The 16,061-nt window shown below is 41.1% G+C and overlaps 1 protein-coding gene across 8 annotated transcripts in view; it reads right to left on the bottom strand.

Annotated features, from left to right (window-relative positions):
• The window catches only part of LOC119777832 (teneurin-3-like), a 488,332-nt gene that overhangs the window by 62,124 nt on the left and 410,147 nt on the right, over positions 1–16,061 (bottom strand). The gene's annotated exons all lie outside the window — the stretch shown is intronic.

Raw genomic sequence — 16,061 nt, 5'->3', positions numbered from 1 at the left:
CTTTTGTTGTTTTTCTCTTGGACTTTACTCTGCAAACCACTGAGATGGCTATGATGGGAAGTTCTAGCAGATAATCCATTTGTCAGACGCCCAGGACAGTCGGTCTGGAACCAGCAGCCATGTTTTTTTTCCATTTCTGCCAAATTCTTTGTTATTTAGAACTTGAACTTTACCACATCTAGATGCTGAGAGGCAAGTACTTACTAGCGTGGGTGGAGCCAATTAGATGTTAGTGTTTAACAAGAAATGTCCCCTTTTGAAGGGATTAGACTGTAATCTGTCAAATCCTGTACAAAAAAAATAAAAATAAATCCAAATAAAGTATCTTTTCTTAAAATAAGTGCATTTTTTGAGGAGGTAAGTGAGACACTGCCAATGGAACAAGACAATTTACATTAAACAAACAATTGCATTGTCTTATTTCAAGCGCATTTTAACTAATTATCTTATTTGAAAAATAAAAATACTAATTTCATTGGCAAATCATCTTATTTACCTGCTCAATTGAGCGTAAATATAGTTATTTGACCCTTAATTACCATAATTAAGGGTAAATACACCTAATTTAAGAGATTTTTTCTAGAACATTTTTAGTTGTATAGGTACTGTGTTCCTACCACTAAAATGTGTTTAATCTGTTATAAGGATAAAAACACCAAGGATGAGAATGAGCTTGTAACATAAACACTATACCCTTTCTTTTTATTAAAAATAAAAAGAACGGGCACTTTTGCACTTTCAGTTATTAGTGTTTTTTTGCTGATATAAACTGAGTTGTTGTAAAAAAATCAACAAAATTCTTACTAAGTGTTTGAATACTTTTACTTTGGTATCAAATTAATAATGTAACATATTTAACCTGAGACAGAACACCCCTTGAGTATATTGTGAGTTCTTCTTTTTATCAAGCTGAATTTTACGGTGTGGTCCATCAGAGCAGGGGCCAGCTTCACACGCCAGGTATTCAACATGAACATAGATGCTATAAGATCTGTGATGTAGTGACAGCTGCTTCTACTGCTGCTTTTCTGGATGGCTGTAACAGACACACAGCTTCCTTCTACCATCACCGATATATCTACAGCCAGGGATGCCACAGAGAAGGAAATCTAGGTTACAGTATGTCACATAGAGGGATGTTTAATATATGAATCTAGCTGAATAATGCTCATCTCTCTGAGAATTGAAGACACCTGAGCCTCGGTTCTGTAATATTTGAGTTGTCCTGAATGTCTAACTTTAAACCTGCTCTAATAATAGCTTCTCTGTGGCAGGGTATAAACACCAGGCCTGTGTTCTCTTTCCTCAAACTAGAGATGATTGTGGACGAGCACATGGTAGATGTATAAGAGTACAGATCCTGTTAAAAAGTGGATGTAGATATACAAAAATGTGATAACTATTTTTCCATGTATAGTCATGCATGTCTTGAGTAGTTCAAACAGTGGTGGGCGGTCAGGGCCTTCAAAGCCTAAAATCAATCTGAAATACATTCATAACCTAAACTTTAATGTTCTTCTATCCAACTGTATTAATCTATGCCAAACAATCAGTTCTCTTAACTTTATAGCGTTTCTCTTGGTTGCGTTGCTTCCATTGCATTCATGTGGTTTCTATATTTTGTCTAATCAGCCTCTGTTTGTTGCTGTCAATCAAATCTGCACAAGGCCCTCAGAATCAGCAGCGCTGTCTGATGTTAACCTAACAAGTTATAACAGGTTATAATAATACTGCTAAAATAAAACTTGGATTAAACAACATTAAACAAGCAGAAAAACACAACCAGACAAAAAAAATATATAAAATGGCAGATGTTAAACAAATAAAGAAGCACTAAGCATCATTTCTAAACCAGTCCCCTTTATAATGTCTCAGCTAATTTGTAACGGTGCGTTCACAGCGAAGGTGAAATCACCACTATCTAGGGCTGTTGCTTCTCTCACATATCAGCAGCAATTTGCTTGCAGGGCAACAAACTCCACCGCGTCTTTGAACCTGCTGCTGCCTGCTGGCTCTACTGAGTTCATCGTATTCTCTGGAGAGAATCTGGATCACGGTGGCTTTCAGCGGTGATCCTCTCTGACCAGGAAAGGTCAGGCGGGGTTCTGGTGCTCAGACAGGAGCCCCTGCAGAGTAAAGCAGCAGCAACCCCAGCAAAGGTGCCCACTCTGGAGCTAAGGGACCTAACAGCAGGAGACTAAGAGCCGAAAGCGGTAGATCAGAGAAGTCCACCAGGGATGGAGCTTTAGGCCCCGTCCACACGAAGTCAAAACGAACACGAAACGCTGATATTTTCCAAAACGTTTGCCGTAAAGACGGAGACGTAAAATAAATGTGAGCGTCCACACGAATGCATGAAAACGCTGCAAAATGTATGCCAGGCCTGTAAGTGGCGCTGTGGTGCCAAAGCAAAAATAAGCGACGAAATATTGGGCATGCGCAGTAATATTTATACATGGTTGCCCTGCGGGTCCATTTTCATGGTTAAGTCAAATTCAGGTGCTGAACTATGTCGTGGATATTGCTCTGTTCTTCCTGGAGATATTCCAGAAGAAGAAGATTCTGTTGTAAGCCCGACAGCAGGGTGAGTAGCATGAGCAGCAACGGCGCCATTGTTGTTGTGATACTGGGTCGCGCATGCGTGTTTAGAGGCGACGCTATGACGCATGCGTGTAAAAAAAAAAAATGCGGTTAGAGCTTAAAGATGGAAACGCGAAAACGGCGTTTCAGAATCTTCCCACTCTGAAGGCTGAATAAAAAAAAGATTGTTTACAGACCCCCGAAACGCCGGCTTCGTGTGGATGAGAGGCTGGTTTGGTGAAAAATTTGTGCGTTCAGGCCAGGGTTTGGCTTCGTGTGGACGGGGCCTTAGAGAGGGGGTGGCTGGCTGGGGTCTGGGTGGGAACAAATGAAGGATGATTCACAGTGCTTATAGGGCTAAAAGGCTTATTAAAAGCCAATAACAAAACATAATTATTCTGTCTATTCCAAAAAACAAAAAACAATCCACTGGACTGTGTTTTCAAGTTTGAAGATGTTCCGCTTCCCATCCAGGAAGCTTTTTCAATTCAAAATGTCCGAAATCGTTCTGGCTTAATAGAGTGGACCAAAAACAAAGCCATGTTTTTGTTTAGAAAAAATGCAAACTAAACCGGATGAATGGGTCCTTCCCTTTGGAATGGGGGTCATTTGGTTTCTTTGTTAGCCTGTAATACCCGATACCTGTCTATGTCTCTGAAAGGGGTGTCGTTAGAGGGAATTGTTGGCCTGGCTAAACGGGGGAGGTGTTCCGGTCCCCTCTATGGGGGGTGGGGACTACGGTGATAGCGGGAATCAATTCAATCGTTGAATTGGGAAGCAAAACATCTTCAAACTTGGAAACAAAGTCCAGTGGATTGTTTTATTACTTTTTCAGAATGACTATGACCAGGATGACTGAGAATCTTCAAAGCAACACTATTCTGTCTATCTTCCATTTTGATAAAAAAAAAAAAAAAGGTTAATCTCTGCACCACAGCCACATCTACTTCCTGACTGGGTGTCACCATGTGAAAGACCAAAAAGTCACCTTGCAGCCTCATGTTGCTGTAATCATCAAATATCTGTTGCGTCATCGCTGTAAACACCCGTCTCATTGCTTTCTTGTTGCATTGCTCCGATTTCCCGCCTTAACGAAGAGACAACATGCAGATCTGTTGCTCTGCTAATGAAAAACAAGTTCCTCCAACAACCTCAGACAGAATTTGCATGATTAAGTCGATTCCACTGGACCAGAGTTCTGTTAGTTCTCATCATTAATTGAACGCAGCTCTCCTGTTTCTCCTTGAGCTTTGACCTCTCCCCTTTAGATTCTTTAATTATGGTGAAAGTAATTTAGATATGATCTGTTTATAATGCTATAATGGGATATTAAATGGTGTGTTGTATCAAATATAAAAAGGTTGCCACTTTTGAAGCTCTTTCTGCCTTCAAGCAAATGTTGCCCAAAGCAGATGAAAAATAAGAGACAGGAGAAATCTCTTCCGCATGCTAATGAGCCCCATACCATCAAACCTGTTCTTTAAGAAAAGGTTATTTGTCTTTTTTTTCAAACTTTGAGGCTTGCAGAATATGAATAACTTCACCTTTTAAAATGTTCTCCAAATCTATCAGATAGTGAGCTGAGATCAGGTTAGCAGTGCCACCCTTTTCCTGCTGGATGAGGAAACAGAACATACATTTAGAGCTGATTGGATCAGTCAGGATGGATGGATGGTGATGTCAGCTCTAACTGTGGGAGAAAGGATCCTAAAGGATTAGATTTGTTTTCTGGCCCCCTTTGAAAGATATCTGTTAACAAATAAAGGGTGGATGGATGTATAAAAGAAAAAAATATGATTAACATAAAAAACAAAAATAATATACAAGAGCGGTGCAACTGGTATCCAAGGCCTTCAGTGGACACCCCTCAACTCAGTCTACTTCTTATCTCCTGATTTCCCAATATATATATATATATTCATTCATTCAACCCAAGTGGGATCGCAAACGGAGAAACTACTTCGACTTTATTACACACATATATATATATATATATATGGTTCTGCTGGGGGTTTAGTCCTGTTAAAAGGGAGTTTTTCCTCTCCACTGTCGCTACAAGCATGCTTAGTGTGAGGGATTGCCCTCAAGTCAATCAGTCGATGCGATCAACTAGTTTGCCTTAGATAGAAAACTTTGAATCAATCTGACTGGATGATCTGGTTGAACTGTAAAGTACCTTGAGATGACATGTGATGTGAATTGGCGATATAGAAATAAACTCAACTGAATTGAATTTAAAATATATACTATTAGGACCAACAATGGGTGTCAAGGGTTTATTATCTCCACTTTCACATTTTAATAGCAGAAACCACCAATAGTATTCTAATATAAAATGTAAGAAGCGCATGTATAACTGAGAGGAAGATTAGTGTGAGGATGAATACAGAGGTCAGTTAAGCAAATAAAGCAATTAAGACAACAGCAATCCTCTCCTCTATAACCACAGCTCTGCCATAATCACATCATTGAGAGTTCAGATTCAATATGTATCTAATTACCAGATAAAATAGAGCACAAAGCATGAAAATAAAATATATCCCTGTCACCAGAGATGCTGATTATTGATAAACTAAATCCATCCTTCTGTCTTTGTGCAGGAAGTCTTAGTATCTCCATATAGTATCAGCCAGTGAGGCTAGAAAAAACTGTTAACAAAAGCAAATCTAAAACGCAGATTGTTTCTAGCTTAAATATTTGGCTCTAATTCACCAACCTCAACACTGGGTAGAGAGTACAAGAATGATCTTGCCCTGATGACTGGATGCAAGCACCTTAAATAGAGGCAGGAGCAAGTGGGTCCGATGAGCAGTGATTAGAAACCAGGCAGAGCTAGACAGGGGAATGGAGTTAGTAATTAAGCTAATCATCAGTGCCAAGATCATGACAAAAATACAGATTGTCGCTAGCTTAACTGGGCTGTAAACATTTTTGCTCTAACTGACCAATCAGAGGACAGTAAAGGCTGTAGCTAGGGTGGGCCGTCTAAATCTGAAATCTGATTGGTTAAAGAAAACATCCCTCCCTAATATTGTTAAGGTAACATCAGCAGCGCTGTGATTCTAAAGGCCCTGGCAGATTTGATTGACATAGCAACGCACAGATGCTGAAATCTGATTGGACAGAAAATATAGCAACCAGATAAATGCAATGGAAGCAGCGCAGCCAAGAGCAACGCTACAAAGTTAATAAAACGGATTGTTTGGAATAAATGATTACAGTTTGATAGAAGAACATTAAAGTTTAGGTTATGAATGTAGGTTAGTGTTTGTGATAGATTTTAGGCCTGAGCAGTGAAGGCTTTAAAGGCCCTGACCACCCTCCACTGCAAAGTCCAATCCACGCTGTGTTCAGGTTACCAAACCGATGGGTTAAACAGTTGATTTGGAAGAGTCTGGCTTTCCATACGTGCCATTTCATTTTGTCTTAAGAAGCCACTGCTCCTGGTGAAGGCACCACCATGTTTACACATCCTTTCATAGCTCGCAGCATATTGCTGACACTACATCGACTTCATTACACATCATTCATGGGATCAATTATGCAAGATAATTGACTTATCTGGAGCACATTCATCCAGCTGTCAGGGAGAACTCCTCTCTCTGTGCACCTGGCCTCCTGGTTGACACTAATCCCTTCCTGCCTTGGCGACTGCAGTCCGTGACATTTCATGGTGCCGCAAGCTTCATGAGCAAAGAAAGCTGTATCCTTTACTGGTGAAAGTGTCAAAATGAGATGGAAGATAGGGAACAGTGTTCCTATCTTGGTACCATGATGGTGTTTTAACAAAGACTGTCACATGGGTCTGAAGGAGGAAATGAAACAAAGTGTTTAAAAATCATGGCGAGCTGCTGTGGTGATGTTATTCTTATGGCGCTTTGTGTTCAACTGACTGTCTGGGAAGGAAAGGTCAATGCTCTGCAAACAGGGATTCAATTCAAACATATTTGATTCTCCGCAGAGAGCATTAAATGTTGCTGTAACCTTAAGCTAAGCTTTTGGGGGTCATTATCTCAGCAGTTCTGAAGAAGCCTCTAACTGAAGACAATCTGTTGATTTAATTCTCACGGTTCTTGGTAATAATCTTCATTTTATGAAGATTCTGTCTGTGCATATTTATCTCCAGAACAGAGCCAGGCTTTTTCAAATCCACTTTCTCAGCTTCTTCCTCTAGCAGTGCAGTCTGCTCTGTCCTGTCAGTAGACAGCTTCACTGTTTCCAGCCCGGTCTGTCGTCCAGGTGATGAACACTGAGTTTTCTACTCCTCCACCACCATCACTTCTTCTCCCAGGATGGTCACAGTGTTTAAGCTGTTCCTGTTTATCATAAAACTTACAATCATCTCCCTAAAACATGCCACCAAGTCGTTCACCAGTTCCCTGTGTTCAGCTTCTTGTCCCTTTTAGATGCACCCCAGGACTGCAGATGGATCTGAGTATCGCTGCAGATGAAAGGACTTTGTCCTGAACTTGGACTTTAAGGTGTGCAGAGTAAATGGATGGAGAGAGTGCTTGTGACTCTGTTTGGGTTCTGTCAAACCCAGAACCCGTCAGTCTTCCAAACGATGGGTCCCTTTATCAGCAGGTCTCTCTCTGCCTTCGGTTGCAAGCATCCTCTCTGCTGAGACGTGAGTCTTTCTCAGTGTATTATATTATTGCCTCTGCACAATATAAACAGTGTCTCAAATTTGTGACAAAATGTTTTGACATGATGGAGAAGTTGGTGGTATACCAGATAAATTACAGTTTGTGTAAATTGCAGCATGAGGCGTGCATGGAGACAGTGGTGGAGTGTCACCTAACCAGAAGCTGCATTCAGACCGGGCGCGTTCTGGGCGTGAAAGCATCTGATTTACAAGCAAAGTCTATGGGGGACGGCGCGGAGAGGTTCAGCAGCACTTCGGGTGTTCTGGCATCCAAGCTTTAAGTAAATTGAACTTTTGCAGCTGGACGCTGAGGCGTCAACCGATAAGAAAAGCTCAACCACACTACCTGCAAGCTGTCATTGTTTCTGCAGACTCTGCAGATGAAAAATCAATAAATTTCAAGGATTTAAAAAAAGCTCTAATGGTACAGATCACCAAGTTATTCAAATAGAGAACAAAAGCAGAATAATCCTTTCATTACTGGCTAAATATCCAAATCCACATCCTGTATGTTCACTGTTATTATCATATAGTAGTTCTGGGTAGCACTTCTAGATAACATTTGTCTCTTTGGTAAGAATATCTAGTCATAAATAGTATCAAATATTAGTTCTGGTTAGGATACCTGGTTCTAGATAGTAGTTCTAGATAATATCATATAGAGGTTGTAGATAGCATACTGTATCTAGTTCTATATAGAACTAGATAGTTTAAGTAATTCTAGATGGCATATATCTAGTTCTACATAATATGAGAGAGTGCTACTTTTTAGATAATACATGAAGCTGTTATTGAATAACATATTTGTATTAAAACAATTTTAACTGTCGGAATAACTATAAAACAATAATGAAACACATTCTAATTAAAGTTTTTGTTCCTAAAAGCCTGCCTCTGATTGGCCCTTTTTTAAGAGACTGATGTGATTTTTGTGTCTAAATAGTTAAATAAATGCAGTGAGCTTCCTGTCGCAAAGAGGATCTTTGCTGGCGGCCGACCCGTGTTGCTGCACATCTGAGAACATTTCTCCAGCAGGATGACTAGCAGGTTTTTAAGGAGGCAAATGATTCCCCCTGATGGTATTCCAGCCTAAACCAGGAATATCTTACTTGTTGAAAATTTTCTTCTTGTGAATCTCTTTTAATGTGGACCCTGTTATTGTTCCAGACAACCAGTGAACCTCTGTCTGTCTCTGATCTCCATGGAAAAGGTCTAACCTGGGTGCAGCATTTCTTACCCTCCATCACCTGCCTGCCTGCTCTCCAGCACAGGGTTGGATTTAGGAAATTTGGGGCCCTAGGCAAAGACAGGCAGGGGGCCCTCTGAACTGAGAAGACAACACATCTAACAGACCCATTATCCAGATAGAGAAATGTTAATAGAATAGACATCCATTATCTGTTCTAGGTTGTGTCCCTCTCTTCTTGTCCCTTTTCTTCTTGTTTTCCTCTCTATGTTTTGTACTCAGCTGACTTTTCATGCTGTCTCTAAAGGAATGAAAGATTTTTTCCAAGCACTAAGCTCACTTAGCTGATTGCTCCTTCCTGTGTTTCCAAAAAGGCCAAAGTAAATAACCCAGTCCTTCTTTTCACTGTAGACAAGCCATGATCTGCTTCTCTGTTCTCCATTTTTCATTTGGATGAAATAATAGCTGCATGAATCATGACAGCAGACAAGATAGAGGAGAGCAGGAGGCGGGGTTACCAATCTACTCGCTCTGGAGAGCAGAGTTCGCTGCTTTTAGATGTTGTCTCCAAAGTCTCCAGTAGCAGAAAAAAGTCGCTAGATTTGGCGCTAGGAGCTTTTTAGAAATCAAAGTGCTAGAGGGGTCTGAAAAGTGGCTAAATATAGCGACTAAAGCGCTAAGTTGGCAACACTGCTCTTTGCATGGTTTGTTTTCAAATGGTTTGCTGCTGTCTGTTTGGACCTTTCTGAACATGTGCAGCAAATGGACTGATCCAATATGGTGGACACTGAAGGGGGGGCTGAGACACACTTAATATTATCAGCGTTCTGATGGAATTTTAGACAAAAGGATTTTTTTCAAAAACATAATTAATGTGCACAAATAAGGAATAGTTGTATTAACCATACATTTAAACAAAGTTTTAAGGGGCCCCCAGGAACTTGGGGCCCTAGGCAGCTAACTAGTATTGCCTAACGGTAAATCCCCCCCTGCTCGAGCACCACGTCTCTCTAAGTACCAACGTTCTCTGATCTCTCTCACATGCTCCTGGACCTCTGGAGTTCAGACTTCAAAGCTGCTGAATCAAACCCCTGCTGCTCCATGCTACCTCCCCTTTATCCCTCAGACCAACCAGAAAGTTCATCTGACCTTCTGCAGTTCTCTGCTTCCACATTCCTGTGGCTTTTATAAATACAAACGTTATTATTCCATGGCTCTCTGTTTGATTCTGCATGTGGGACAAAAACTACAAACCAACATGACAGCTGCATTCTTCAGGACCGATGAACTGTGGGGTACCTAATATGTTGGCGTCACGAACACAGAAAATACAAACCACAAAACGCATTATCTAGAAACTGAGTTAAATGGGAAAGTTAGTTAATTAATCCTTAATTCAATTAAGTAAAAACTGAATCTTTTCATACATGAGCTATTTTCTTTTAATAGAAAAACAGTCACACTACTTAACGTTGGATCATCAGATACAGTTTGATTGAGGTTAAAAAAAAAACAGTAAAATGATTTAGGTTATATAAATATGGATGGATGGTCCCATTTCTCTAAATGACCCCAAATATGGACGGTGAGGAGGTAAAGAAGAAGGAGCCACACCGGATGCAGGCTTTGCTAAACCAAACAGAGATTTGGAAACAGAGAAGCCACCAGGAGCCGTCGTTTGAAGCCCCAACAGCTGATCCTACCCTGTCACCATCAGCCAGAGGACCATCGAGCAAGGCATGTCAGAGCGTCCCCATTACAGGCTACAGGGAGAGTTATGACATTCAACACAGCTTTCACTGCCAGCGACTCACAAGCGTCAAGAGTCGTTGAGAACAAGGGCCCTTTGTGCCAACAGCCCACCTGGATGCTCACGCTGCAGCGGCCATCAGAGTGATGGGACCAGAAGTAGGACAGCTCTCACATATGAAGAACGGACATCTTTCCCATTGTCTGATTTGAGTGAGTTGAGTTCCAAAAAAGAGCAGTGAATGAGAGTCACACAGCCATCCGGTTTTATTTAGGTTGCTCTGAAATGATGCACAAAGGTTTCTATTTTCAAATGATAGATTGAACTTCTCTACTTCCTCCTCCGTGACCTGTCAGCTGGTTGTTCTCTAACAAACCTCTAAGGCCATAGACAGAATTTACACTCTGATTGAATGACCCACCGGCATAAAAACACCCCGCAATTAATGGAACAGTCAATCAATGGATCATTATTTGTACTTAAAACTAATACGGTTGTGGTGATAAAATGAATTCTAGCATTAATCAGTAGAAAAATAGAAACAATAGTATTTCTCGTGATCACTGAGTCTGGGAGCGTCCATTTTTGCCCAAATATAGTAGCCCCTCCCTCCTGCCATCTTCCAGCAGTGATGTCACGGTGCGGTAAGCCTAGCGCCATTCTCCCCGCTTTACAAGCTAAATCAATGGGAACTACTAGACACATCTGCAATCAACAACAATTATTGAAGATTTCCAGAGGACTTCACCATTGAAATTCACCAGAGCTATAGTGAAACTGACAATGCCCACGTGCATGGCAGCTGGATGCTGGAATACATCGGGTAAAAGTGAAAATAAAGAGTTATTCCACCTTTCTGATTCCTGATCCTCCACGGACGGGTTGGTCGTTGGATCGCCAACTTGAGGAGGGAGGATTTGCCATCGAACTTCTGGCCAGAGAAAAAACCCGTAATATGTAGCCAACATTTGGAAGAAGAATGTTTTCAAGATGACTTGGATAATAGCGCGTTGTGACAAACACCAGATACAGCACTGGGACTTGATCAACAGCCGATACCGCACCGTGACTTCACAAACCAGTAGGTGGCAGTAGAGTTCTTTGACAAACATGGATGCCTCCAGTAAAGCATATTCAAATGAAAATTACTCTTAATTAAAAACACTGATCATTTATTGAACAGTTATTTCATATTTAAAGGACTTTCAGAAGGTTGAATTCTGAATATGACCCGACTTTTGCTTTAAATCATTTATATGGCAGCTTTCATAAGTGGAAATAAACAAATTCTTTAACAGAGTTTAAAGATAATAAAACAAGTCACTTTTCATATCTAGATAATAAAAAAAAAAAAAAAAAATCCCAATAAAGCTACTTTTTATAACTTCTGAAACTGTCCTGGGCTGCATGCACTCCACACCTTAAAGCATGAAGATCATTCATTTCCTGGTCCATCATATAAATTCCAGTTAAACACTTTTATAACGCCCTGGAGCACAGTTGGAGCGTTAGCCTTTGACCTTTGTCTCAGGCTCAGAGACAGGTGCAGGGTATTTCAGCTATTTGTGGTAACAAAAGCTGATAGAGGGAAATGTCTCTACTCTCTGTTCTCCAAAACGTTCTGATGGGTGCAGACAGACAGACTCCGCAATCCAACACCGCAAAAAGACGTTTGTGCAGAAATAGTTGGAACCATGTGGACCGGGGGCTCAGGGTGGAAACGTAAACCAGTGGAACGATGAAATCTAAAGCAACAAGCAAACCCTGCTTCCCATTGTGTCCAAAGAGCCATGCTTTAGTCAAGGCTTCACGCCTGCTCATTACATTCAATTAAACCTTCCCAGGCTGCCACTCTCAGGTTGATTTCCTCCATATTGAACCTTTTGCTGCTACAGATAAATAAATACTATAACTTTTGGCCAAACATGCATAATTTGGGGAAAAAAGGAAGCCATACGCTTCAAATTCTTTTAGAAGAATAGAGGAATGCTATTCTGTTCCTCAATGGGGAAATTCAGTTGTTCCAGCAGCACAGCGAAGGCAAACAGAGATGCAGAGATTCACACAGAAAGAATAAAATGTATAAACAAAAAATAAGAATGAGATGGTGCGGGTTATCTGCCCTGACTCCATTCCCAACACGTCCAGTTTCAAAGTCCGAGCCCAACTAATAAAACCCATCAGTCCTTCCGTATACCTTCCTCCCTGTGCAGTTTCTACCTATGATCCTCTACAGTCCTGAGTCATAGATAAAACATGAGAGCTGTGCAGCACACAGAGTCAAAGTTCAGGCATTGCTTTCCCGGTCTCATGGATGGAGCAAACTTTGCTCGGTTTCTTTAATTAACCGGGCAGCCACAAAAACTCTTCCGTCCCCTCCATGTTTTTATGACCACCTTTCATCTGCCCCCTTTCAGAGCACGTCTTAGATTTAACTCTAGGTTATGACTATAGGATACACTGAGGATTACAGCCGGGGCGCTGGAGCTGACCTCACCACGCTACCAGGTAAGATGAGTCTGAGTCTGAGCCGTGACATCAATATGTTAGGGTCAAAATGTGGCCTAAACTGCATGAAAGCAGAAATCACTCCTGCCTTACAGTAGCAGCCATTCAAAATGGCCCTTCTGAGTCAAACGGCGATGGAATGGCGGCACACTTCCCATCAACTCCCAGTAAAATCCCCTCCAACTTCCAGCCACTGAAGTCAGCCCCTCATGCATATTTTTTACTCCACCCTTTCACTGAATGACAGGAGATGACGCTTCATGGCAGGCGCTCTATGTCATTTGAAATAACTCTAAGCATTAATTCTTTACGTCACAAAGTCTGCGGTGTGTCTTTAATGATAGGTATATATTTTTGTATATTGAATATCAGAAGAGTTTCATATATTCTACAACACTTTTTTTTTATTTCAGTGAACATAGAGGTTCCTGTTCCACTTCTTTACCTTATATGTCTGACTTTAATAATGTGTAAGACTGCATTCTTTCGTTCAATCAGTCAGTATTTAATGCAGCGGGCACAGTTCAAATGGAGTAATGTAGTAGTAATTTAGCCCTTGGTGGTTTGGAAAGATCATCTTGACACAGGAGAACAAATGAATAATTAGTTAATAGATAAGATCATTCAGCTTTAGAATATTTTTACAAATAAAGGAAATCTGAAAAAGAAACAGTTCAGGAGAAATGAAAAGAGAATATTTCCAAAATAAAAATGGAGATGATGGAGAAGATGGATGCAGAGCTTCCACCTCAAACTAAATCACGGCGATGCTCACAGGATGTGTTTTAGTCTCAGAGACACAGAACCTCATTATGCACTCCACTTTCGTCCCCCAAGGCACCAAATCACACCCTTACAGAGGGTGGAGGGAAAATCACAAATTACACCTGAACTTGAAACACACAGGAATACACACATGAATTGGGTGACGATGTGTTGAAAGCCCAGGAGGATTACAGAGGGAGAGCGAGGGAGGGGAGAGCAGGACATTGATGGATGGAGTGTCAGACAAAGGACAGCCTGAGATGGGAGGAGAAGGAGAGGCTGTGTGGGTTGGTAATAAAGGTTAAGTGGCTTAATAAATATTGTTGTTTGGAGACCGTCTTAATTTGTAGTAAAAGCTGCCAATGAATCCACTAAAATTACCCTCTGATTATGGGAAGCCCAATCATTTTCCCATCAGCGAATGCACCGCCAACAACACTCTTTGGTGTGGAAGCTGAAGCAGAGATGGGAACGTTTAACCAGAGACATCTATTTTCACCATCAGTTGTAAAGAGCACTGAGATGACATGCTGTGAATTGGCTCCAGATAAATAAACTGAACTGAATGGAACGAAGGTCAGAAAAAGAACAAAAATGGAAGGCGAGATGTTCTAGAAGCTTATTTTCCACTCTGGCATGTTGGCCTTTTCTCCAGGCTGCAGCAGACCTATAGAGAACCAAGGCAAGGCTGAATGAATTATGTCCTGCCTTTAATCATTTTAAACTTTCAACCTACATATAAAGCCTTAAATGGCCAAGCTCCATCTGATATCAGAGACCTGATTGTTCCTTATGTCCCTAACAAACTACAAATGGGAGGCAGATCTTTTAGTTATCAGGCTCCTCTCCTGTGGAACCAACTACCAGTTTTAGTCATTTTAAGGCTAGGCTTAAAACTTTCTTTTTTGATAAAGCTTATAGTTAGAGTGGCTCAGGTTATCCTGAGCTATCTCTATAGTTATGCTGCTATAGGCTTAGACTGCTGGAGGACATAGGGACCCCTTTTTCATCATTCTGCTTCATTCTATCTCTATTCTCCCACTCTGCAGAATCTGTTAGTTCAATCTCTAACGTTCTGCTCTCTCTGCTTTTTCTCATAGTAGCTTCATCTGGTCTGTTCCTGTTTGGCTGTGACTCCATCCTGGAGAGAAATATCAGCTGTGCTGCTGCCATCAACACCTTTGTTTCTAGATACTGGAGATCGGCCTGTTTTCCAGTGTAGTCCTGTTTCTCTGACTGTGACTAACTGGATGTGCTCTCTTCATCCTCTGACATGGTAGCTGGCTCGGAGCTCGTCTGCCTGGCTGTGTGTTTCCTGGACGGGGCCGCCTTTTACAGTTGCCTTTTGTATCTCTGCTTCTTTTTGTATGTCTGCTTCTGTCTCCTTGAACCCCAGTGGGCCTCAGCAGATGGCCGCTCACACTGAGTCTGGTTCTGCTAGAGGTTTCTTCCTGTTCAAAGGGAGTTTTTCCTCTCCACTGTCGCTACAAGCATGCTTAGTGTGAGGGATTGCTGAAGAGTCACTGAGTCGATGCAATCAACTGGTTTTCCTTAGATAGAAAACTTTGAATCAATCTGACTGGATGATCTGGTGAACTGGAAAGTGCCTTGAGATGACATGTGTTGTGAATTGGCGCTATAGAAATAAACTGAATAGAATTGAGCCTCTCTATGTTGAAAAGCAGAATTTGAAATGCTCACACTATCCCAGTTTTCTATGAATGTAGAAGCTGCAACTCTTAAACAGTCTTACTAAAAAGAAAGCACACCCTTTATAAAATCCCTGCTCTATAGCTCTGTTTTAAGGGCTGCTATTTATCATTGCTCCTTTTTGGAAAATAAACTGGCATCTAGCTAAACCTGCAGCACACATACTAACACTAAATAAGTTATTAGAAGTATATTTTTCTCTATTCTTAAATCAATACTAGTCATGCGTAAAAGCAGGAAATAGAAACAGTGACCTTAACCCTACATCCAAAAATGAAAACTATACTGAAACTCCTCATAAAGCTGCTCGCATACATAGCCCATTTTCCAAACTTATTAATCATCTCCAACTCTGCTTCATCTATATGCGTGCAGCATGTTTTATTTAAAGAAAAACAATAAATATGTTTCCCTAGATGAAAAGGAGAGCAGCAGAGAAACTTTTGACAGTTGCATATTCAATGCTAGACACAACTAGAGACGTATTAAAGGAGGCAGAGTGTGATAACACATTACGAGACAAAGCCAAGTGTGTTTGGAGACAAGATGAGACGAGGCAGGAATCACAGAGCGACAGATGCAAGACTGAGTAGAAGATCTGGCTGTGGGAATGTAAATGTGTGCAAAAAAGAGAAAAGGAGGGAGATTAAAGGCTCCCTGAAACACCTCTGGCCAGCTGGAACAAATCAAGGAGAGCCCCAAAAAGACACAAAAACACAATCTGGAAATGTTTGTGACGCTCCATCAACCAGAGTCTGCATGAAAACAATCAGTGTTGAAAGAGCATAGCCATACCCTGCTATTAGCGCTGACCTCTCACTACCTAACATGTAATTAACCAGGTAATGGTGTGAGGAAACAAGCAGACACATTTTCAGGACCTGCTCACTCCCATGTTCTGCATACTGTTGCATGTT

This window comes from Cyprinodon tularosa, unplaced genomic scaffold (genome assembly GCF_016077235.1).
Source record: "Cyprinodon tularosa strain WSP-4 unplaced genomic scaffold, ASM1607723v1 ctg128, whole genome shotgun sequence".
Lineage (NCBI taxonomy): Eukaryota > Metazoa > Chordata > Actinopteri > Cyprinodontiformes > Cyprinodontidae > Cyprinodon > Cyprinodon tularosa.
The sequence above is the reverse complement of the archived record's forward strand: the minus strand, read 5'-3'. Positions and strand labels throughout refer to the sequence as shown.